The 25,686-nt window shown below is 36.4% G+C and overlaps 1 long non-coding RNA gene across 6 annotated transcripts; it reads left to right on the top strand.

The window, feature by feature from the left end:
• The first annotated feature begins 1,196 nt into the window (after positions 1-1,196).
• Positions 1,197-11,094, top strand: LOC140981560 (uncharacterized). Of its 6 annotated transcripts, XR_012176106.1 has the most exons (5): positions 1,201-1,462; positions 1,543-1,677; positions 5,504-5,546; positions 7,965-8,007; positions 9,812-11,094. It is a non-coding gene; the product is annotated as an uncharacterized lncRNA (long non-coding RNA). The 6 variants fall into 6 exon arrangements; XR_012176102.1 differs by lacking the exons at positions 7,965-8,007; positions 9,812-11,094 and adding an exon at positions 7,242-7,958 and having other exon boundaries at positions 1,197-1,462; positions 5,504-6,952; XR_012176104.1 differs by lacking the exons at positions 7,965-8,007; positions 9,812-11,094 and adding an exon at positions 5,738-7,958.
• The last annotated feature ends 14,592 nt before the right edge of the window (positions 11,095-25,686 follow it).

Here is a 25,686-nt window from a genome sequence, read left to right as displayed (position 1 = left end):
AGAATGAGAATTAATTATATTTGAAAAAAATTAATAATCAATGTTATAGATATCATAAGTTTATGATGTGCTAAATTATACTGATTATAATCCCTGTAATTTGTCGACAAAACTATTTTTCAGTTATAGAATAGCTCGATCCAAAACCCCAAGTTGGGTCGAGCTCGACTCGGGTCGATGGGTTGAGTCTTTGGGTCTTTTGGCTCTACCCTTACGATCTTATCCTCAATCCAATAAATTGTTTTCATTGTGATGTACTGAAGCTACAAAATTCTAATCAAAACTGCTTAAACGGATCACATAAATTCAACTCAAAATCAATATAAAATACCAAATAATTGTTTTTATCCCAAAGACTGAAACTATAAATAAGTATTATAAAATGGGTCGAGTAGGGTCGAGTGGGTCGAGCATGGGCATAGTGGGTCGAGCGAGGGTAGAGTCTTGTTGCATATTTCAAATGGACAATGGGTTGAGTGGGTCAACCATATGACATATTTCAAATGGACGTGGGTCGATCAGGTGGTGTTGATGGAGTTTGGGTAAAGTAAGTTTTGTGATTTTGGGTGGAGTGGGTGGAGTTTGGGTTGAGTTTTGTGCTTTTGGGTTGAGTTTGGGTGGAGTGAGTGGAGTTTGGGTAGAGTTTCGGTGGAGTGGGTCGAGTGGGTGGATTTTGGGATTTCAGGTTTGGGTCGAGTTTAGTTCGAATAAATAATTTGAGTAGAGGTTGAGTTTAATTGTTAAACATGTTAACACATAAATAATTTATATTCATATTAAACATTTTAATATGAGATAATTAAATAAAAATTGATAATTAAAAGATACTGATTGAGTTTAAAATTAAAATCGATAGTGTTGTAATATATAATTAATATCTTATATGTAAATATTTTAATATGAGATATATATTATAATTTGAGTTGGTTGTTAAAAATATTCATAAAAATCACAATGTTATAACATTATCAAAAATACTATAAAATATGATATATAATTGATATCTCTTCTAAGTTTCGTGGGGAAGTAAGTCAGAAAAAAAATAACAATTGTAAAAAAATTAAAATTGTTTGGTGTTATAATAAAAAATTGGGTTGTGACTCAATCCAAATATCAAATGTCGACCCATCACTAATTAAAAAAAATTACATTTTAAATAGAAGATAAAAAAATAAATTACATGTGCAACGCTCCCTCTTTCCTCATTTCCCCCTCTCCCATGGTCCGTGCCCCACCTATTTCTGCAAAACTCCCTCGGCCGCGAGAGAAATTTTGTTCGGCCATTTCCAAATTTCAATTTCAATTCAGCAAAATTGTCTATCGATAGGAGAGGAACACAGAAGAGGAGCGAATTCTCAGAAAATCATTTCAATTTCTCGACGTAGAATCGAACAGGAAGCTAACTCTAACCTCTTCGCACAATCGAGCGCCGAACAGAGGATAATTGCGGAGTGAAACGAAGGTGAGTGTGGGAATTCGATTGGATTCCTTGATGTTATAGTGAAACGAACAAACATTCTCAAGTTTATTTCTCTGATTCAGGTCGGCAGTTTCCGCCTATTCTCGGAAAATTTAATGAATCATTTGCAACTGTTTGGAGTTATGCAGATCGATGTTAGTGCTCGAGGGATTGAACTGGTGAGGGAATCGAGGTGGAGGATCAGAATTTAGCGGGCGGTAAGCATCGCTTCTCATTCGTGTTACCGCTCTATGGATTCGAATACTGCTGCTGTGGTTTTGTTTTAATACTTATTCCAGACTTAATAGTACCTATTTTTTGGTAATTTAATGGTGTATTCTGCCGCATAGGCTTAGAATTTACTCGTTAAGTTGTTGAACCACTTTTGCCTCGAGCAGTTCCAAAATTGGCACCGACTGCCTGATTCGTTAGACAGTCAACTAAAGGAGTTTAACCCACCCCAGGGCCCGGTTCATTTAAGTTGCAGCTGGGTAGAGTTAAAGAATTTAACTAAGAACAATAAATGATGTGATCATCAAATGAATTTCTGCATTTCTCCCTTACCTTTCACATTTGCTGGGTACAAGGATAATGAATTATATTTTGACATCTAGCCTAAATTCTGTTCCACCGTTGCAATAAACTCTTCCAGAATATTCCTTCAATTGTGTGTGGGTAAATATTCAAATCTGCTAATGGACTTTGGTGAACAAATAATCTGATGGGCTCAAATGCATGAGCCTATTCTGTGTGGGCTTTGAACTAATCCATGAACCAAGACTAAACTTGTACAACCCTTCATGCAAAGTCCCTTTGAGAAGAGCAACCTGTGTTGCTTGGTCCTTCACCAAACAAAAAGAAGGATGAAATTAAAAAAAAAGGGTTATCCTTGGCATATTTATTTACAATTAAGTAGATTCTTGGTAATTTGAGGAACCCTGAGTAAATTAGTGAGCAGAAAAATGTTAGGGGAAGAATTAGAAAGAAACTTCGAGTGACCAACATGAGAAATTGACAGACCTGTGTCGTTGCCCATGTGAACCTTACCACCTCCTGAATACTCGGAGCCAATGGAGAGGTTCCCAAGATCATGAGTAACATGGTGTGACGTACCAGAATCTGGAAACCACCAATCTTCACTTACTGCTTCAGAGTTTGAGGTGTCGACTGCCGCTGTGGGATACGGATGAGAGGGCCGATTGGGGTTAAAAAGAGACTGTCAGGGGGGCCCTGTATGCTGGGAATGAAATCTTTATCAAAACGATAGCATCAAATTTCGAAGACATGTCCAGGAACACCACAAATTTGACAAACAGAGTGATCATTGTTGGGTTGCCATCTGCCTTTACCACCACGATTGGATCTGCCATAGCGATGATCCATGGGATTGCAGATTGGTTCAAACGTCTTTTGCGGGGGCATAGTTGACGTATTGTCGTTGTGTGGGATAGTATTACCACTAATGTGGAAAGACTCCAATCTCCCTTCATGGGAAAGCAAATGAACATCAACCTCTGAAAAACTCAAGGAGTTGACTCTTGACGTCACATGAACAGCCACAGGATCATATTCTAGGCCAACACCACCTAAAGTATACATATTTGGTCCTCTTCAGTTGCGGGATGACCACACGCAACAAGAGTGTCCATGTAGCCTTTCATTTTATTGAGGTAATCTTTCATACACCTAGTTCCCTTCTTCAAGGTTTGTTGTTGTAGTTTGTATGGCATAACCTTAGTCTTGGATTGTGAGGCAAAAAGGCGAGACTCTCTGGTCAAAAGGTGCGTCGAGGTTTCACAGTAGATCATTTGGGCTTGAACAGCCTCAGTCGTTGAAGCCAGCTAGAAGGAGGAGAAATAGGTTGGATTGAGAGCTTCACGGGAACTATCTCCAGCGAGAAATTGAGGAGGCACTGGTGGATTCTCGAGGATGAAGACATCAAGTCCCAGACCCCGAACGCTCGCTAAAACTTGAAGATGCCACAAGAGATAATTATCATCGCTTAGTTTAACCGAGTTTAACTTGATTTACTGGGTCAACCAAAATGAAATTTGAATTTGTTGTGGTATTAGCAAAGGAGGGAGGGGATTCAATATTAGAATTGGCGTCAGCCATGGTGGCTCTGATACCAAGTTAAAGAATTTAACGAAAAAAATAAATGATGAAATCATCAAATTAATTTATTTATTTCTCCCTTACTGTTCACATTTACAGTGTACAAGTATATACAATAAGATAATGAATCATATTCTGACTCCTAGCCTAAATTCTTTTCCCCGGTTGCAACAAACTCTTCGAGAGTATTCCTTCAACTGTGTGTGGATAAATCTTCAAATCTGCTAATGGACTTTGGTGAACAAATAATCTGATCGCCTCAAATGCATGAGCCTGTTGTGCGTGGGCTTTGACCAATTGCATGTGTCTGTTCTGCTTATCCATTATCTGGTAGCTTCCAATTTGTGTTTGAAGAACTAGGACAATAAGAGATTTTAACAGTGGCTGTGATCGTTTTAGTTGAAGCAACTCACAAATAGCCTAGGTGCAAGGCAAGTGAAACTAAGGTATGAAATAAAGCTTCAATTGCCATTTAGTTATGATGACTATGGAACTTTGAGATTGCGGTGAAGTCTAAAGAGGTATAGATTGGCTTTTGGGTTCGCGCATTAGTGAAGATGCAGGTAATTGGTATTCTTAATTTAATAACAAATCAAATCCATGAATGTGTATAATGATGGTCGAATATTTGCTAATTAGGCACTGGTTCCAGATTGTTTTAGCTTTTATAACTTGTGGACTCGATTAGCATAATACGATAAGACACTCTTCGGTGCGAGTGATAGATCTTTTTTCATCCAGTCGTTTGGCTCGAGTTCTACAATAATTGGAGTTAAAATAGTTATGTTGTCCATATCTTTTAATTCATTATTCCGTATTATAGATATTTCATCATTATCCTATTAGCCAAGCGGTGCCTAACAATATATGGATCGGTGTTAAAATTAGTTATGTTATCCATATCTTTTAATTCATTATCCCATATTATAAATATTTCATTATCATCCCACGAGTCAAATGATACCTAATAGTACATGGAGTTGTATTAATATTAGTATTGGGATTTAAGAGGCTAAAGAAATAAATGAATGAAGAAAACGTGGCAACGAGTCATGAATGGGTCATCCTTCCATGATATAGCAAATGAGAACACTGGGATATATTAGTGGACTGTTATGGGAACTTTGGGAAAATCACTAGATAATGATATAGGAAACATGTTAGCATTGGCTGGAAACTAAAGCTTGGGATAATGAATTGGAATTTTTAGAGCTCTATGCATCGAACTTAAGTATGTTTAGACTGTAGAGATGGATACGTGTGTGTAGAGTGAGTTAACATTGTGATACCTCTTGTCTCACATGGTAAAATTAAAGATTTAAAATGAATTTATAATTGGCTACAATGACTTCTATAGCAACTTGGGTTAATCATTTTCGTAAAGCGAGGATGAATACGAAGTAGTTATCAAAGACGGTTACTAGCAAGGAACATCGGGAAATAAGTGTCATGCGGGGCTAAGTGCTACGTGTGTGGAAGCCACATTTTGAATCTGCGGGGTAAAGTGTTACATGACGGGAGCCACCTCTTGAACCTGTAGGAGCCACCTTTAGATTCCCTGCGCTGGTGGATCGTGGGATCAAGCAGACGTTCTGAAGGAGGGGAGATTGTGATACCTGTTGTCCCACACGGCAAAAATTAAAGATTTAAAATGAGTTTATAATGAGTTACAAGTGATTTCTATACCAACTTGAGTTAATCATTTTCGTAAAAAGAGGACGAATACGAAGTAGTTGTCATAGGAGCCATTCTGCAGTTACGCAGGCGCAGGCTCGAGCTCGGGCGTGACAAATATAGAGATGGAAATTTTAAATACGTTAGGGATAAAAGGAAATAATAAATAATGAGTATATCAAAATAAATAAAATAATAATAATATTGCAAATAAAGTAATAAGGATATTAATGATAATATACCTCTAATTTGTAGATAATTCGGAATTCGAGGTCTATACGGCTGAGGCGACATTAAGGTATGTAACTGTATACTCAACTTTCAATCGGGCCATCACATATATATTTTTTGCATGCATTTTTATTTACTTAATTTTTGTCATTTATTTTCAAAACTAAAACATTAGCTCTAGTATAGAGTTTGCCCAAATATAGAAATTAAATTAAAAGAAATTTTGGTTCCATATATGGTATTTGGCTAAATACGCAGTGAGAAACCTCAAGATTGTAAAAAAATCTCTATGATCACGAGTGTTGGTACCTATGATTATTTATGGGGATGAAGAAAATCAAAGATCAGAATCAATTCCCATGATCTATGCAGATTTTATTTGATTGAGATCTGCCAGATTTTATTTGATTGAGATCTGCCGTAATATTTTCATATGGATTCTTTCCAAATTACCGGTGATTGATTTCTTACCAAATTGACTTCGAGTTTGTTTTCCTGCACAAAAATATTGATTGTTGAATATCGATTAAAAATTGAAGAATTCCCTATTTGAAACTTTGGAAAGCTATGGCAAACAATAAAACTTGAATCTTTCTCAAAGAATGCTTAATTTTCCCTGCCATTAAAACACTGCTTCTGCTTCTTCTATGAAATTGGTATTTTCCAACAAAATATAACTACAAATTTCAAATTCTTTCACTAGAAAAAAACATCAGGTTATAGTTCTGACTAATGTAATTTTGTTTACTGTTTGGTAAATCTTCAAGACCAATCATCTAGTGAATATTTTGGTGTTTCTTGACTATTCCTTGGATAGATCAAATTAATTTTTGTTCGGGTATCCATATTTATAATTTTGTTGTTTTGATCCTTGTTTTTTTTTTTTTGGTTTGTTCTTTCCTTTCTTTCTTTATGAACTTGTTTTAACTTTCTCGATTATTTTCAAAGAAAATGAGATAATTGATTCTTGACTACTTCTTGATATATTTTGTGCATGAAATTGATTACTAGACTTGTCCAATTATGACTTTATGGAGGTCACTCTTCTGTTCGTTTATGCTGTAGACTTTAGTTGTGTTTGAAATGAACAATTCATTTTGGGATGTGAATGTCCTATACTTTTGCAAAATTATAAATAAAATACGAAATTTTCATTTGAGGGACGACAAGCCCCTCCCCTGCCATGAGTCATGTACTTCTTGATGAAGCGGTTATGGCAATTTATTCTCTTTCCATAGTTGCTTCATTTTTAACTAGGTAGCATGAAATATGTACAGGTTGGTACTTCATCAAACATTACTTAAAAGAACCATTTGTAAATAAGATTGTGGGAAGCTGATGTAAATTGGCTGATGTAAATTTTGTCACAATTTATCGGGATAATACATAATTATGTCACTATAATTTGCACTTCTTCCCAATTTTATCCCTCTAGTTTCGTATATGCCATTTAAATCCCCAACTTTCAATTGCGTCCCATAAGCATCATTGACGTTATCTCGGTCGTTAACATCTAACGAACTTCACGTGATTCCAGTTTTCCCAAATTAAATGAAAGAAAAATCCCTAGCCCTAATTCCATTGTTCATGATCTGTGAATTATCTCTACCAAACTGAAGATTTCTTCCCCGATCTTGTGGCCGCGACGTCGAGGAAAGTTCAACGGAAACCTCCATCGACAAAGTGCGCCCCATTTGTGTTTGTTCTTAATTTAGTTGCTCCGATGTGTAAGCTTTTTGTCGTGCTTTCCTCGGCATCGCAGTGTGAGATCAGCAAACAAATCTTCAACTTGGGAAAGATGATTCACATGTTGTGCATGATGGAATTAGGCTTGAGTTTTCTTTAATTTGGGAAACTGAAATCGCGTACACTTCACATGTGAAGTATGTCAAATGTTACTACCCGTGATACCGAACGTCAGGGACTTTCATGGGACGCAATGTAAAAGTTGAGAGATCTAAATAGTACATATGAAACTAGAGGGACATAATGAGGAAGAAGGGAAAAAAATAGGGACATGATTATGTATTATCCCCAGTTTATCAGTTGGTAGAGTGGTTTGTTGTTATTCAGGGCAGTAACGTTTGAATGTGTCTAAGAATAGGAAGGCCTCTTCTTCAAGACGGTAGTTTGGCCGTCCTACTGAATGTACTTTACCAAAAATTTCATTCTTGGTTTTGCCACCATGCCTCCCCGTTGTTGTTTACTGTCCAAATTCTGAGTTTAATTGGGAAAAGAACTCAACATAAACCGGATTTTTAGAGCTAATTGCACTAGTCCATGTGAAAAGTTAAAAGAAATGAAACCCTCTAAAAATTTTAATTGGTTATATATCTTCCGTTTTTAAAAATCAAGCACATGTAACCTATGTTTATAAAAACTCAAGCATATTTACCCCGTTTTCAACGGTTTAATGTTTGATTTTTAAAAACAAAATGTTTTAAATACAATTAATTGGGTCTTCGTTTGTTTTGAATTTTTACAGAAGGTGCTGATGCAATTTGCCTCGGATTTCCAAGAGCTATTTAGTTAAGTAGGTTTTGGTATATTAAGGATTGATTTATTTTTTTATTAATATGAATTTACTTTAGAGTTGTGCTTGGATTAGAGCATAGGAAAATATAATAATATTCGAAATTATTAAGATATTAAGTTATAAACAAAAATATTGCATATCATATCAAATTTACATTATCAAGATTATGATAAATCTTTCATAATAATTAATTTGATTCTGTTTAATTGATTTCATTTATCCCTAATATGTTTTGCCATACATAAAGGGAGATGATTATTGTATTCAACATAGATTAGAGAGTTTTAACTACTTTTCCTATTATGTTTCACTCTCTTAACGAAAAAGCGGGATGAAAGACAATTTGACTTCCAAACTAGTGTTATTGGAATCTTATTCAATATAATGAATAATGAATTTGAAAGTGGGTAGTCTTTGGGCATTGAGATAATGTTCTTCGATTCAAAAGTCCTTAGTAGCAGAAAGTTTGATGGACTCTGGTATGGTAGTGCAATATGCTAGGGCAAAGACCTCTAGAACTACGATAAGAGGATATTAATTATATTTGGGAAGAACTTATATATTTTGAAAAATTATACGTAAATAATTCTTGAATTTTTATTTTTGATTTTTCATTTGGAAAAAGCAACTACTTTACTCTCTCCTCGTAAGCGTAAGCCTTCCCGCCCTGGGGGAATAATATTGGAGTTAGACAATTGTCTTTTTTTTGGTTACATTATAGTGGGAGATTTTTGTTTTGACGTGGATTCAAACTAACATCTCACCTCTATTGCTATAAGTTTTTGCCACTACACCACAAGGGCAGTGACAGCTAACCATTTGTTTCCCTATAATGGCATGGTCTAGTTTGATAAGAGATTACGAAAACACAATGCTGGATTGGAGTATTGCTGGATGTCGGATTTGTATAACATTTGTCAATTCATTCTTTACGACATCCTAAAACCACTTTTGAATTTTGTATTGCAATTTTCCTAGAAATCAGCTCTTTGTCCTTTCAAAGGTTGATGTTTTCGTAGTTATTAAAAGTCCAAAATGCATGTCTATGCTCAAGGCTTGTCGAGGCTCGATCTTTGCGTCTTGACACTTGTTAAGTAAAATCTTCAATGAAGCCAACTACTTAACCATAAAGCCCGAGGCTTTGTGCACTTCAAAAGCTCAAGGCTGAATGTTAAGCACACCTTCAATGTAGAGCTAGTAAATCCACAATTAAATGCAAAATAACGAGCATCATTTTTCTTGTTTTGTTCATATCCTTGGACAATTAATGAAAAAATTTCCACCACTTCTATGCCCCGCCCTATTACTCCTGATTGCTCTGCACGACAAGTTGTCACTCGGTCACATACTAAAAATATTTTTTTTATTCTTTAATAATTTGTGAAGTATGCATTGCATCATATTTTCATCATATGTTTAGATCTTAGCATATTAATTTAGGGTGCTTTACTAAAAATAAAGCTGTGTGCCTCGTCTTGTGACTTGTGCCTAAGCTCTACGATACTTAGCATATTAGTTTAGGGTGCTTTATTAAAATAAACTAATAAAGTGTATGCCTCGTCTTGTGACTTGCACCTAAATTCCAAGATACTTATGAGCTTTAATGCCCGTTGTACTTGTAGTATCTACGGTCATTTTTCGCTGAACCTGTTTATTGAGAAGAAATTATTGGACTAATTCAGCCAAGTACAAGTCCGAGACGAGAAGTCTTGTTACTATTACAGTTGATTCTTTTGTATCATTCGCTCTGATCTCGTTGAGTCTCATTAGATTTTGGTATTTGTACTCTAATGCAGTTTCTAGCAATGAATTCAAGCTCATCTAATATGAGGAATAAGAAAAAATTCTTATCTCCACCCAAAACCGAGCAATTATCATATGACAATCATCAGAATATCCAAAAACCCGTGGTACCTATAGGACCTCGTTTTCAAGCCGATTTACCCACATTCATTGGCCCTTCTTACAAGAAATTAGACACTTCACGTTGGTTAGGAACCAAAGTTTGGCCAATCAAGAACACAAATATGCCAAAAATTATGAGTTTCAATGGAAATAGGGCCTCTCATGTAAAGTTAAACCCCATTGGGAAAGGAGGAGCCGGTACTTGTTCATGCCGTGTTCCCGGTTCTTCTGAATGCGTTAAAACGCATATAGCCAAGGAAAAGATGAAGCTACAAATTGAACTTGGCGCTGCCTTTTGGGAGTGGAAATTCGATGAAATGGGAGAAGGTGCGTCTCAGAATTGGACTGCTAATGAAAAGAAAAAGTTCGACATTATTTTAGGAATGGATTTCCCAAAGAAAAGTGATTGGTTATTGAAAAACGCCTTAAAAGCTTTGCCAAACAAGAAAATGGAGGCCATTATCAGCTACTACTTCAACGTAATTGTTCCTAAGCAGATAACCATGAAAATCAAGTCGAGCCGAAACCCATTAGAGATCACTACAGATGATGAGGATATAGAGGAAAATATTTCTAGCCATAGTCGTCCCAAAAAGAGGTCGAAAACCAAATCTCATTCACCTAAGAGAAGATACTTGACAGGAGTAAGATGAAAAAATACGAGTAAATAATAATTTCCCTGCGTTGGATGCTAGTTTCCATATTTTGTGGCTACATTTTTTACATTGAAAACTCAATTTCTTTCGTTTTCCTTCTGGCTCAAAAGTGCATAAAATTGAAAGCAATGTATGGATGCATGTGGGAAATGATGATTTTGGACGATAATCCTCATCTTTTGTGAAGTTGTCTATTGTGCACAACTTGCTGTATTCATCCTAATGTCCTTAAAACAAGGGTTTAGTATCTTGGATTTTGAAGGTATGAATATTTTCCCTGCTAGTCTGTCTTTTTTATGACCAATGTTCTAAATAATGTCAAGCGTTATGGTCAAGTTTTAAGCTTTGCAAACTTAAGCGGGTTTAGTACGTGATTGAGCGTAAAAAAACGTTTTTTAGTTTTTATTATAGTTTTAATTATATCAAGTCAATTAATAGGGTAAATAAACATAAACATGCAAATTTTAAGAATAAATGCATAAATTTTCAAGTTAGCAAAAACACAAGTCTCAAAATAACAAATTGTGTGAAGTAAAACTTTTGGTGATCTCTTTTGGATCATTTATCTCTCTCTTGTTAACAAAGTTAAATTTTATAAAAAGTTAAAAATGGAACCTGAAATTTTATCTAAAAAATTGTGATTTTCACATTTTTTTTCATGTTTCTCACGCTTAATATGGTTAACAAAATGATTGAATGTTATTTTAACATTTTTATTCTAAGCGAAATTTTTTCCACATGTTTCATGTTTAATTTGTGTTTTTTGTATTTTTTTTAGAACACTTCTTTTGACCATTACTCTCTAATTGATGAGCTTTTTCTTTTGGCTCTAAGGAAGTTCAATTCATTCCTAGATCGGCAAGTTAGGGGTACCCATTATTAATTTAAACATTATTATATTTCTACACAAAGACAATGGCCTTGGTGATTCAAGAATGTCCAAATACTTTCAGGGAACTTCATATATTAATATATTGCCTCATGCTGGACTACCACCAAATTGGAGGTTTTGAATTATCAAAAAATTGATCGTGATATAAAGATAATTTCGGAAAAAGCGTCAACGTCAAACTCAACAAAAATAGAACCAAGACGGTGGAAAGTCCAACGATATAAGTGCATGACTACCATACGAAGTCTCGTAAGGATGCACTCTCTTGTTCAATTCCTGAGATAGAACAATGATTAGAGAAAATCTAATTTTAAATTTTATTTTTATTTTTGAGAACTAAGGAAGATTTTGTACCAATACAAAATATGATAAAAATGATTAACATTTCTGTAGAGCCCAAAATCAGTACACGCAAACCCTTGCATTTATTAAATTGTTAAAATTATTTATTTAATTTTTAAAATTATTTTTTTTACCATGCATGATTTACGATTCGCATTCTTTTAAATTGTTACATGTTTATTGTGATGCATGTTAAAATATTTTCTTGATTTTTATGTTTCAGGCGAATATTCGATGCGAGATCGGAAAAAGAGACCGGCGACAATTTAGGCGATTTTGAGAAAATGTGGTATTTTATTTCAAGTCATGAAATTTGATATTTTAAAAGATTAATGAAATTTTAAGTATTTTTAAAGCCTAATTTAATTTATTATGTGACTTTAAGATTTTAAACTTTTAAAATTTTTCACATGTGTATTTTATTTTTAATTAGGAGATTTTAGTAAAGTTAGCATTGTGTTAGTATGTTAATTAGCATGTTAATTATTTTATTAAGCACTATTAGCACCTAATTAGTCAGTTAATTAATTAATTAAGTAACACACACATACACTTTCAGAATTTTGAGGCGCAACCTAGGGTTCTAACTTCTCAGCAGCAGCCACCACTTTCTCTTAGCTAAATTTATGAAGAATGCGTTGGTTTTTCGATAAAAAAATCGAGCTGTAAGTCGTCCCGGATCGAGTCTCGCATTCCCTTGCTTCGTTATCCGTCGTATCGTGAGTTTTAAAGATCAAAGGCATGTATATTCTTTCGTTTTTACATCGATCTTGTCATAGTATATGTTTTGATGTTATTTTATGAAAAATCCATGTATGTTGGGCAAAAAATTTGAGCAAAAAATGTTTTTAAATGATTTTAGATCAAAAATTTAGATCTCAAAAATGAGTCTGCTGTCATTTCGAGTACTGTGAATATTCGGTCGACTTTCTGGAAAAACTTTCAACATATAAAACATAGAACTTTTTGATACCTTTGATTTGCCATTAAATTCGTAATTTTTGGACCAGAAACGAGTGAGTTATGATCATTCTCATGGGACAGCTCAAACTGTGACGTTTTTAAAATATGTTCTTCATGTTTTCTTGAGGTTATTTTGATTGCAGGCTTCGTTGGGAATCTCAGAGTGGTCATTGTTGCGTTAAGTTGTGTCGAGTGGGGTGATCATATGATTTTTGGTATGTCGTTTCGGGTCTGTAAGGGTGAGGATGCATTAGAAGCCGTAGGGAAACTTTTGTGCAGGTTTTGGGTTGGTTCGCGCAGGGTTAGCGCCGCAGCGCCTGCGCTTCGCACCTGTTAGCGCGGCAGCGCTGGGATGGGATCGCACGCGGCGCTGGTTGCTAGCGCCTAGGCGCTTGACCAAGCGCTGCAGCGCCAGCACTACCTTGCTGGCGCCTAGGCGTTGGTCTGGGAGTTAAGAGGCGTTAGGTTTAAGTGCAATTGGTTCGTTTGGGTATTAATACATCATTATGTCCAAGCTTGGGGATGGTAGATTAGCGATTACATAGTTTGAATAAGAATCATGGTATTATAGTTTATGTAGAGGCCTCTAAATTCGTGTTTGAAAATTTGCGGAAAAATTTAAAAATTTTCTCTTTAAATAATTAAAGTGCCTCGTTCATAGATAAACTGATAAATAAAGTTTAATGTTCAAAAATGACAGCGGAAGTAAATATTTGTTTGCAAAATAATAATTTAAAATAATCCAACAAAGATAAAAATGTTTGAGCATAAAAATAGTAAATGCTGAAAATGAGGTCCTCGGGTTCCACTACTGCCGACCCAAGCTAGCTCACTGGTCCCCGCCCTCGGTCCCGACCTCATCAGTACTTACAACAATCAAGTCTAATGAGTCTAAAGACTCAGCATGCATATATCGTAAATAACAAGTAATAATAATAAAATCGCATGCAACGTGAAAATATCATGTCATGAGTCATTTTAATACGTGCATCCCTGAACTGAAAATCGCATCATGAATAATTATAAATACGTGCATAACTGAACTGAAAGTCGTAAGTGAAATGTTTGCTCCGTAGAGCCCTATCATAAAATAACGTGTAATAATTTTACTGTTGAGAATATGTTCTACGCTAGTGGCCCATGAACTGAACTGAACTGAACTGAACCGGTAAGTGACCACCGGGTGAAGTAATGAGCGTCTGATCAGACTAATGCCGCAGTATACTGGGTGGTAGATAACTGAACTGACCGGTAAGTGACGACCGGGTGAAGCAATAATCCCATGATAGTGCAATGGCCACAAGCAATATCGCATAAATCTCAAAAATGAATATTTTCTATTTTTATGCACGTGATATAATTAAATAACGTGATTAAATATCCTGTATTAATTTTTACCGAATGGGTTGGATCGTTCCCAGGCTCGCTGCAACCTAAATATAACAAAAAAGTTTATGCAAATGGTTCACTTGACCAAACTTTGTAATTGACCCCAAAAACGAGACAATTACGCCCAATGACTCAGTATTTAATCACGACTCCGTGCCAACCCGAACCAACACCGAACCAACACCGAACCATCATTTAGTCATGATTAAAATACACCTAAAATGATGAAATAATGCTCCTATAATGGTACAAGTCGAAATTTTGGTGAATGGAGGCCAAAACATGAAACGCTCTTTCGAGAGTCACTTTGGTACATCGCACCGTAAATTCTCGTACGACCTCAAAACTTAACCGAATCACGAACCGCCAAAAACATGACCTTCCTAACATGATGAGGTACTGTCCAGTCCAAGGCCATAGGCTAAAAGCCAACCAAGAACTAGGAATACACCTCTGAACCGAAGCACAACTTGCTGTCCAGAAAATACAGCCGCTGTGATAGCGTTTCTGTAATGCCCATGGGCTGTTCCCGATCCAACTGGCGGGAGTCGGTTATCCCATGGCCCATTACTCAATGACTCCTCCAGCCCAGGCATTGGAGTTTGTACCTTCCCAGACTCGAACCTAAGATCTCCTCCAGCCCAGGCACTGCAAGCGTGAGGAGGGTTTCTTCGTTTCTTGTCCCGTGTCATTTCAGTGGCCATTTGATTGATCATGGCATGATCTAGACATCAAGGGGTATGGTATGAACCGTGGCTAATGGCTAAAGAGCCAATCAAGATCCACAACACCACCCAAAACCGAACACACACTACACATGCAGAAAAATGAAGGGGCTGTTATGCATTGTTGTTTTAAAACCGATGGTACCATGAACCAAGCCATGAAAGGGCTTCTTGGTCATGTCCTAGACATGCTAGGGAAGGGTTCAAACCATGGTTACAGGCCCAAGAGCCAACCAAGATTCGAACCATCCTTAGACAAACCAAAACCAGAATTTTCGAAACTCATTTCTGCACTATGAGGAGGTTGCTGTCATTTCTGAGTTTCCAGCGGGTATGGGGCTTGAACGACTGGACCAATATGATCATAACATGTCCTAGTACGTGTCTAAATGCAGCCTTGGCAGCCTGGACCCGAGCCAACTACCTGTACTCACAAAAACAGTCGAACCGTGAGGCATGGAGGGTAAACAAAAATCTGTACAGAAATTTTATTCATGTTGCGGTCATATTTAAGTTTTTTCCCATAAAATCGTGTACATGTGATGTTTAAAAATCATAATATGACTTGATTGAAGAGTGAGGGAAGATATAAACATGCCTGGAAATCGTTTGAAAAGAAAATGAATTAATACGACGATACGGCGTGTCGGAGACGGAGTTGCTTTCTTATTTCTTGTTGCAAGTTCTCGATTCCTACAAGCTGCAAGGGGACGAATTTTGCTGCTGTAATTTCTCAGAATTTCGAAGGTGAGGGAGGTGAGGGAGTATTATGGAATGAGGGAAGGCTATTAGGAAAATAAAGGAAGCAAAAATGCTTTGGAGGGAAGTTGCAATATCAAGGAAATGGAATGATACAAAGAATGATTTTCCTTCCTTCCTTCCTTTGACTCTCGAAAATATGGGATTGCTAGGGTGATTAGATGGTTTAATGAGGTGCACAAAATTGCTTAATCATTAATTATTGAGGATTTAAAAGTGTAGGTATTTTCAAACCAAGAATTGATTAAGGAATGATGTCAATGGAGAGTTGCCAAAATATCAAGATTTGATTCTAAGGAGGGGGCCGAAAATTTGGATGAAATTTGGATGCCAAATTAGGTAGAAATATTGCTTAATTCATGAATTTTAACCCTTTAAAGTTTTAAACATTTATTATGTATTTTAGTGAATTAATAACTTAATTTAGAATAGAAATTTTCTTGCATGCATGACTAATTATTAAAATACATTTACTAACATGTTAGGGTAATATTTTCTTGAATATATTAGGCTTATATTAATTTATCCCAATTGGTTACACATTTTAATTTAGGCTTTTAATTAAATTAGTGGACATAAAGAATTTATTTACTACTTATCTCTAGTTAATTAAATAAATTCTTAAACTTTCTTTTTCATTAAATTATTATTTATCTTAAATAAATTCTTGGAATGTTTTCTTAATATTAATTTTTTTTTCTCTTTACTCGAACTCCGGTTCGGCCTCACTTATTTAACTGAAAAGGTAGTAATTAAACTACTGCATGAAATAAATGAATTTAAAGAAAAAAATTTAAATACTCATGAAATAAAATCATTTTAAATTTAAATACTGGAATTATGCATGGCTTATACATAGTCAAATTTACGGGTTCTACAATCCTTTCTCCCTTAAAAGAAATTTCGTCCTCGAAATTAAAACTCACCGAATAACTCGGGCTACCGACTCTTCATCTCTGGCTCAGACTCCCACGTAGCTTTCTCCTCTGAATGGTTAAGCCATTTGACTTTAACTCGCTTAACCAGCTTGTTCCGAAGCTTCTTCTCCTGTCTGTCTAAGATCTGCACTGGTCTCTCTTCATAAGACAGGTTCGGAGTGAGCTGCAACGGTTCAAAATTCAAGACATTCGAAGGATTTGCCATATACTTCCTCAGCAAAGAGACATGGAAAACATTGTGTACTCCGGCCAGATTCGGCGGAAGAGCTACACGATAAGCTAACGTCCCAACTCTATCGAGGATCTCAAATGGTCTAATGAATCTCGGACTGAGCTTCCCTTTCTTCCCAAATCGCATGACACCCTTCATAGGTGCCACCTTCACGAAAACATGGTCGCCGACTGAAAACTCTAAATCTCGCTGTCGTCGGTCCGCATAACTCTTCTGTCGACTCTGAGCAGTCCTCATCCTATCACGGATCTTGACTACTACATCGGCAGTCTGCTGAATAATCTCTGGACCCAATTCTGCTCTCTCCCCTACTTCATCCCAGTGAACAGGAGATCTACACTTACGGCCATACAGAGCTTCATACGGAGCCATTCCTATAGACGACTGAAAGCTGTTGTTATAGGTGAACTCCACTAATGGCAAGTTCGACTCACAACTCCCTGAGAAATCAATAACACAAGCACGGAGGAGATCCTCCAAAATCTGAATAATTCGCTCTGACTGCCCATCTGTCTGAGGGTGGAAAGCTGTGTTAAACAACAACTTCGTACCCATCGTCGAATACAAACTCTTCCAAAATGAGGAAGTGAATCTGGGGTCTCTGTCAGACACGATAGAAACAGGAATACCATGAAGTCGGACCATCTCCCGGATATACAACTCTGCATACTGAATCATGGTGAAAGTCGTCTTAAAGGGCAAGAAGTGCGCTGCTTTGGTAAGACGATCAACAATCACCCAGATAGCATTTGATCCTCTGATTGACTTCGGCAAACCGGTCACAAAATCCATGGTAACATTCTCCCACTTCCACTCGGGAATAGGAAGAGGCTTGAGCAAACCTGCTAGTCTCTGATGCTCTGCCTTCGCTAACTGACAAGTCAGACACTCGGAGACAAAACGTCTGATATCTTTTTTCATTCCTGGCCACCAGTACAACGACTGCAGATCTTTGTACATCTTCGTACTCCCAAGGTGAATAGAGTACGATGATATATGGGCCTCTGATAGAATATCTGCTCGGATAGAATCACTGCTAGGAACCCATATCCTGTCTCGGTATCTCGCAATACTGTCACTAACTGAATACAAGACACTGCCCTTGGCCACATCTCGCTGCTTCCACTTTGCCAACTGCTCATCTGCTGGCTGACCACTGCGAATACGGTCAATAAGGGAAGACTGAATCGTCAAAGTAGATAGACAGGGAACTCTACCTTGAGGATATGCCTCTAGATCAAACCTCTGCATCTCAACATAATCGCCTCTAGTGAACTGAACTTTCCAATCAATGAAACAATTCCTCTACTTCAAATCTAAGGTCTAGAAAATTCAAGCGACGTAACCGAACTGCATGCAAATCTAGGGTATTATTAAAAATTCTTAATTAAATGTTTTAAATGCATTTAATACATGGTTATGACATGATTGTATGATTAAATGGCATGGTTTACTGGAATTGCGTAAATTAGGGTGTTTTGCAGTATTCGATGCTCGAACGAGGAACGGAGACCTGGGACAGTTAAGGGAAATGTTTTTATTATTTATTATATGATGTATTTATTATGAATTTTCGAAAATGAGTATTTTGGGATATTTTTACACGTCGAGTCATATTTTAAAACGGTAGTCGATTTTCAGCAAATTGGAGGACTTTTGAGGGTTCGGGTAATTTTTTTGAAAACGTATCAAAACAAATTATTATTATTGGGCCTGATGGGCCTGCATTAGCAGAAGTTTTTAGCCTAGGTCACTAATCCATTATATATCAAAATTTGGCCCAAATCTTTTATTGTTTCTCCTTCATTCTACATGCCCCAACCCTAGCACAACTCCTCTCTCACGGAAACCAGCAGCAAGAGCATCCAACAAAAGTTTTTTGATCGGTTTTCTCAAGGATTTTCATAAGAAACATTGTCCCGTCCGTCCGATGTCGTCCTCGCATCATTTACGTTGTTCTTCGAGAGTTTAATCGCAAAAGACAAGCCCGAAACCTTCATTTTCTCATCTTTCACACCATAATACATGTTTTCGATTGATTATGCATGATAGATGTCAGATCTAATGTTTTATTTAGGTGTTGTTCGAAAATGGTTGAGGAAATTTGATCTTTTGACATATGGTTCACGCTTTTATCACGGTTCGAAGGGGGCTGCAAGGGTTGAGGTATAAGGCATGATCCACAGCAGGTGTGTTTGTATTTTAAGTGTTTATATCAGTTCTGGAACATGCGGTTTAGGGGATCCGAGTGATTCTTCATGACTTGGTTGTTGGAGGTGTTAGGGCGCATATGGCTTGCGAGATGGAGGGGCTGTGCGTGAGGCTTATGGGTAGTAACCACAAGGTTTGTGAGACTCTCATGGTCGTAGATGGGTTAGATCATGCCTGGTATGGTGCAGGGTCTTGACCGATCGGGTTAAAGTTTGGTTAAGTTTCGGGCTGATTCGGATTAAAACCGGGGCTTCGGTCTAAGTTTTAAAACGATTTTTTTCGAAGCATGGCCAGTATTATTAATTTTATGCATAAGAAATGATTATAAGTATGTTTTTATGTGTCTTGATAAGTTTGGATGGATTGAGGTCGAAGTTTTAAGGTCCATGGGTAAAATGATCAAATTAGGGTTTCGGGGGCAAATGATCATTTTGCACCTGAGTCGAGTTAGCAGTCCTGGTAGTGTTCTGACAACTCTAAATGCAATTATAAAATGTTTATTTTATATAAATATGGAATTTTTAAGAAAAACACTGTTAATATTTTGCATGTTTGGTTTCAAGAAATTTTATGAAACATCTACTACTCGTTTTCTTAAAATGTACTAGAATTTTTTTTAACCTCTCATTCACTTCGGCCGATCATACAAAAACATTTAAAATATTTCTGACACATTTTTAAAATAAAACAACCAACTAGTATTTGAAAATCAAACGAAATAGTCAAAACATAAAACCATCTAACATTTTACCAAACCTAAAAAACAATAATTTGAAAAGTGTAGCCCATACTACCACCTCTCAAAAACCTCTCAAAGCATAAATAAAAAGTCGTAAAGATCTTTAACGTGAATTTAAAATCATAAGTGCGGAAAAATAGAAGCGCTGGTCCTTGGGTCACGTGCACCTCCAGTCCAGGCAGATCAACCATCAAGACCCCCAATATCATAATTATCAATATCACATGCATCAATCACACCTAGTAAATCTAAAGATTCAACACACCATAATCTTGATAACAACATAATACGTATACAGATCACATACAATAGTAAAAAATACTTGTGCTTAAAATAGCATTTTCATAATAGTGTGATAGGATCGGTTAATTGGTGAAAGAGTGTTTAGAAGGGGGGTTGAATAAACACTTGACGATTTTCACAACCTTTTCAAATATTGAGTCAGTTTAGTGATAAACTGAATCTCGGAATCTTGTCAGTCAATATCAATCAGTTAACAATAAAGTGTGGAATAAACTGACTGATAAATAGAATAAAAACTGAAGTAATAACACACAAGATTTTATGGATGTTCAGAGATTTCAATCACTCCTACGTCACCCCTTCTATCACAAGGATATGATATTTACTAAAAGACTTTGATCGATGCAAACAATTATACATACCCACTTCAATTTGGACTTAACAATGCGAAAACTGAAACTCTTAGTTTATAACGTAATTCACAGTACTCAACTAGACTTGAAAAAGACTTAGCACAACTGATCTCTTTAAGATCGAGTTTTACAACAACAATAGTTTGTGCTAGAAAGCTCGAAGTATAGCCTAAATGATATGTGTATATACGATAAGAGTGAGCTTTGAATCTTTTGCATCCTAGCAGAATTTCAGCAGAGTGATTGCAAGGAACTCGTGTGTTGTTTTTGACTTCGTAACTTATTCAGCTTCTCTTCTCTGCTATTTATTGGATTCTCTTTCTACTGTAACAATTAATACAATTTGAATCTTTTTATCCGTTTGTTTGCCACGTCAACATTCCTCTGACATTCGTACACTGCAGCTTTTCTGAAATGCGGCTCTCCAACTATTAGTTGCTGTCTGCTTTGTACTGTAATAACCAAAGTATTTTAGTAATACCTTCTGGAAACAGAAGAAGCGGAGACGTAGAAGATTTCATCTTCGAACTTCCAAAAACAAATCATTGTCTATTGCCTATTATTTTATTTTCACCTCAAAACATCAGGTCGTTTCCGCACGAGTTATTGTGATCTGCTGGAAATATATTCGAACAAGATAAGCGATAATCTCTAACAGGATTCTAGCACTTTTGCAAAAACGTCAAAGAAAAGAAAGAGTTTATTCACCCCCCTCTAAACTCTAAGTCGATCCCCAATCAGTATTATCCGAACAGTTGAATCTTGCCCTTGAATATTATTATCCACTAAACTGATTACCATGTCTTCATTCAACAAAATTCCTATGTTTTTTTCCAGAGAAGATTTTGATGATTGGAAAATCAGAATGCAGGCTCATCTAGCTGCACAAGATGATGACATGTGGTATGTTATTACTGACGGAACCATGAAAATATTAAAAGATAATACAACTGTTGCCATAACTGGTGGGGCACCACATTGCATTGAAAAGCCCAGAGAGGAATGGACAACTAAAGACAAGAGGAAAGCCAACCTGAACAATGTGGCCAAGGACATCTTATACAAAACGCTGGATAAAGTCACTTTCAGCAAATCAAAATGTGCAAAACTGCTAAAGAGATATAGGAGAAATTGATTAAGCTATGCGAATGAAATGAGTAGACGAAGGAAAATAAACTATCAATTGCTGTTCAAAAATTCAACAATATCAAGATGAAGGTTGGAGAATCCATGCATGAATATGATGAAAGGATCAGTTGTATTGCAAACGAGCTGAATGTACTTGGAAATGTGTATTCAAACAAAGAAGTAGCACTAAAAGTAGTCAGAGGTCATCCCAAAGAATGTGATGTCAAGACCATGGCAATGTGAGAATCAAAGGACCTTAACAAAGTCGAACTGCATGATTTGTTTGCTGATCTAAAGGCCTACGAGTTTGAACTACAAACCAGAGAAAGGGAACCTTCTACACCAGCTGCCACAACTGCCTTAACTGCTGTCAAACTTGAACCAACTTGTTCAGTTGACAAATCTGCTGATCATCTGAGTAATGAAGAAATGTCATTTTTTGTCAAAAAGTTTGGAAGATTCATGAGAAGAAATCAAGTAAACTTTTAAAGACAATACCAGAGAAGCAACTCAAAGGAAGAATCAAATGCTTACTACAACTGTGGCAAATCTTGTCATTTTATTGCTGACTGTCCTAAACCAAAGAAGGACAATAGAGGTTCAACTGAAAAAGGAAAGAAACCCTATGAGCACAAAAGAAGAACCACGGATGATAAGAAATCATTCAGAAAGAAACATGAGGTGCTTCTAGCTGAGGAAACCAAATCAAAGTGGGCAGAAACTGACAGTGAGGAGTCAGAACACGAAAGTTTGAGCTGCTCCAATGATGATGAGGAGGAAGTCAAGTGTTTAATGGCGGATGACACAAAAGTGGAGTAAACCAGTCAACATGTATTCGAATTTAGCTCAAATGATTTCACACGAGATGAACTTATTTCTACACTTCATGACATGGTTAATGAGTATCACAAGCTTGCCTTATCTTTTGAGAAGGCCAGAGCAAATCAAATTGATCCCAAAGACAATTAAAGTGAAACTGATGAATCAATTGATTTGTTCAGTCTTAAATGAGAGATTACTGAGCTCAATGCTGAAAGAAGCAAGAATCAATCAATGATTGAGAAGTTGATGCTTGAGAATTCAAAGAAAACTGAGCTTATTCAAGCTTGGAACAAATCATCTGTTGCATTAGCTGAAATACAAGATAAACAAAAATTAGTTACTGATAAAACTGGTTTAAGATTCAGCAACCAAGATGAAACTTCCACTAGTGATACTCAGCCAAAGCTGAACATGAGCAAAGGAAAATATATTCACTTTGTAAAATCAGCTGTAGTACAAGAACAACCTGAGCTAAGTAAACTAGTTGTAAAACCTATTGAAAATCAGAACAAGGCTAGAAGGTATGGTATTGGTTATAGCCCAAAAAATTTTAAATGACCCACCAAGTCAGACACCAAAAACGTTCAGGAATAAATACCTGAACTATTCTAATGGCTACTCCAATTACTATAACAATAAGACAAATCAGAAAAGATATCGGCTAAACTACCAGTTGAACAAAGCTAAAGTTCATATCGCTTCATCTGCACACTATACACCAAGAACACTTTTTATAGCAAATACCTGATCTTTTAAGATCATATTGGGCAGCTGTTTCTATATCTCTTTATATGTTGTTCACTTTATTACATCTTATTGAGAAAAGTCTGTAATCTGAAAAGAGTCTTTTCAGAACCCTGTTGCATTTATCATATTGTGTTGTGAAACTAAGAGTTTTAGTAGGCGAATGATAAGTCCTACTAAAGTGGGTGTGTACATGAGTTGTATTGTAGTGACCAAAGTCTTTTAGTGATATCTTCTGGAAACAGAAGAAGGAGAGAAGTAGAAGATTTAATCCTCGAACTTCCAGAAACACATCACTGTCTACTGTCTACTGTTTTATTTTCACCTCAAACCATCAGGTCGTTTCCGCACAAGTTATCGTGATCTGCTGGAAATATATTCGAACAAGATAAGCAATAATCTCTAACAAGATTCTAGCATCTTTGCAAAACGTCAAAGAAAAGAAAGAGTTTATTTCCCCCTCTCTAAACTCTAAGTCGTTCTCCAACATAGTGCATAAACTTTAAACATAAATATTTTCATATCAAGATATTCATATTCATATTCATATTCACATTCATCATAAACATATTCATATTCATATTCGTGTTTGTTGAATTCATATCATGGATTGTGACCCGTATTTGTATCCGTATTGGGTGATGGATCCATCTACATATAACCATAGTACTGGGCGGCGGGGACATCAGCGACACTCTCACCTGTCAACTAAGCTTTGGCCAACGTATTAACATATCATCGTATTCGTATAAATGGAAATACGATCGTCGGGCTCCCACTAGGACCTTCACCCTCACGATATTTGCAACATATCATCGTATTAGTCACAATCCCTTCACATCCTTCAACATTTTGTATTTCCATCACTTGATAAAAAAATGCATATAATATCGTTTTTCTTTTAAACCAAGCATGCAACATATCTTTTAAATGTCCATATTAATTCATAAAAATTCATAAACATTTAAAATATTCATATTAACATATAAAACAGCATTCAGAACACTTACATGACGTTTACTAATTTTCGGGTGTAAAATTATCGTTTTACCTCTAGACGTAAAATTTCACTTTTTTGAAATTTTCTTAATTTCATTGACTCTAACATATCCCAAATAATTATTTAAGCTTAAATTAAATTTCCTATAATTTTATTTAGCTTAAATAGTAGACTTTTTAATTAATTTTTAATTATTCATTTTAAAAGAGTTTTAATCCCGAATAATTTCAAACTTTAATATAAAACTCCTAAATTAAAAACTTAGACTTTTTATATTATTTTAGCCCTCTTTAACCATGAATCGACCCCCGTGCGCCATGTTTTGATTTTATTTTCAAAAAGAAAACCCTAAGTTCACGACTAGACAACCCTCGAGCCAACTCTAGGTTTTGTCGAGCCATGCCCGAGCCTCCTTCAGCCAACCCCTTCCCAGACCACTTAGGAACCTACTGGACCCAAACTAACCCAAAGGACTTGACCCCAAGTTGAAAACCGAAGCTCCCCAAACCTGCACCTGCATGGCCGAGAAATCCATTATGGACTATGACTCTTGTTTCTTGCTTAGACACTTACCCAGCGAGCCAGCCCTCAAACCAGCCCCTTGAGCACCCTCCTAGGACCCTAACCCCTTGACTTAGCTCAGCCCGAGCCCCCTGGCCGAGTCCCTCAGCCCATGCCCGTTGTTGCACATAAGCGCGCAGCATGGCTCCTTCTCGGGTTAGAGTCCTAGCTTGCTAGGACTCCTTCCCCAGCTCTTGTGCTCGAGTCCTAGCATGGCTAGGACTCTCTCCTTAACTCACACATGACCTTAGCTAGCCCTGGTCCCAGTCGAGTCCAAGCCTAGCCTTCAACTCCCACAAACCGAGCCCCTATGATACACCAACACAGTTTCGGTTTCTAGCTTGTATTCTTCATGTGGTCCATCATATTGGTGGTGTCTTAAGACTCTAAATTTCATGTAAAACCATTCCATATTAATACCCTATCCATGGCAGCCACTTAAACAACATAAAACATGTTTTTGGAATAAAAAATCACAAGTTAATCACATGCATGTGCATAGCTACAGAAATAACAATTTGTGTGCCTTGTTTTCATTCAAACATGCTTAAACAATTACTATGGTGTGATAGATGTTTGAAGGAAAGAGTATGGCGTGCCTTTTCGCATTTAACGCACGAATAAACGTTGACGATTGCGAAGAACGACGACGAACGACCTTGGCTTGAATAACTTTGCAACTTTTGAATTTTTCCCTTCAATATGAGGTGTGTGCCGTGTGTTGTGTTTGATAGAAGAGTTTGAATAGTATTAGGAGAGTGAGGCATGGGGTTTGTAGGGTTATGGGTAGGTTTTTGTATATTAAATACTTAATTAAACCACTAACAAGGATTAGCTTAGTTAAAATATTAAAAATTATTTAGAGTAGAAAAGTTTGTGAATTTATTAGTCGTGTTGCCAACACGTTCGTATTTTTGTTGAAAATCCAACACCGATAAAAATTACGTCCCGACGTATAAAATCACCTCAAAACTCCTTATTTTCAAAAATAATAAAAAGCATCAATCAT

Source organism: Primulina huaijiensis, chromosome 1 (genome assembly GCF_012295235.1).
Source record: "Primulina huaijiensis isolate GDHJ02 chromosome 1, ASM1229523v2, whole genome shotgun sequence".
NCBI lineage: Eukaryota > Viridiplantae > Streptophyta > Magnoliopsida > Lamiales > Gesneriaceae > Primulina > Primulina huaijiensis.
This window is presented reverse-complemented; position numbering and strand designations above follow the sequence as displayed.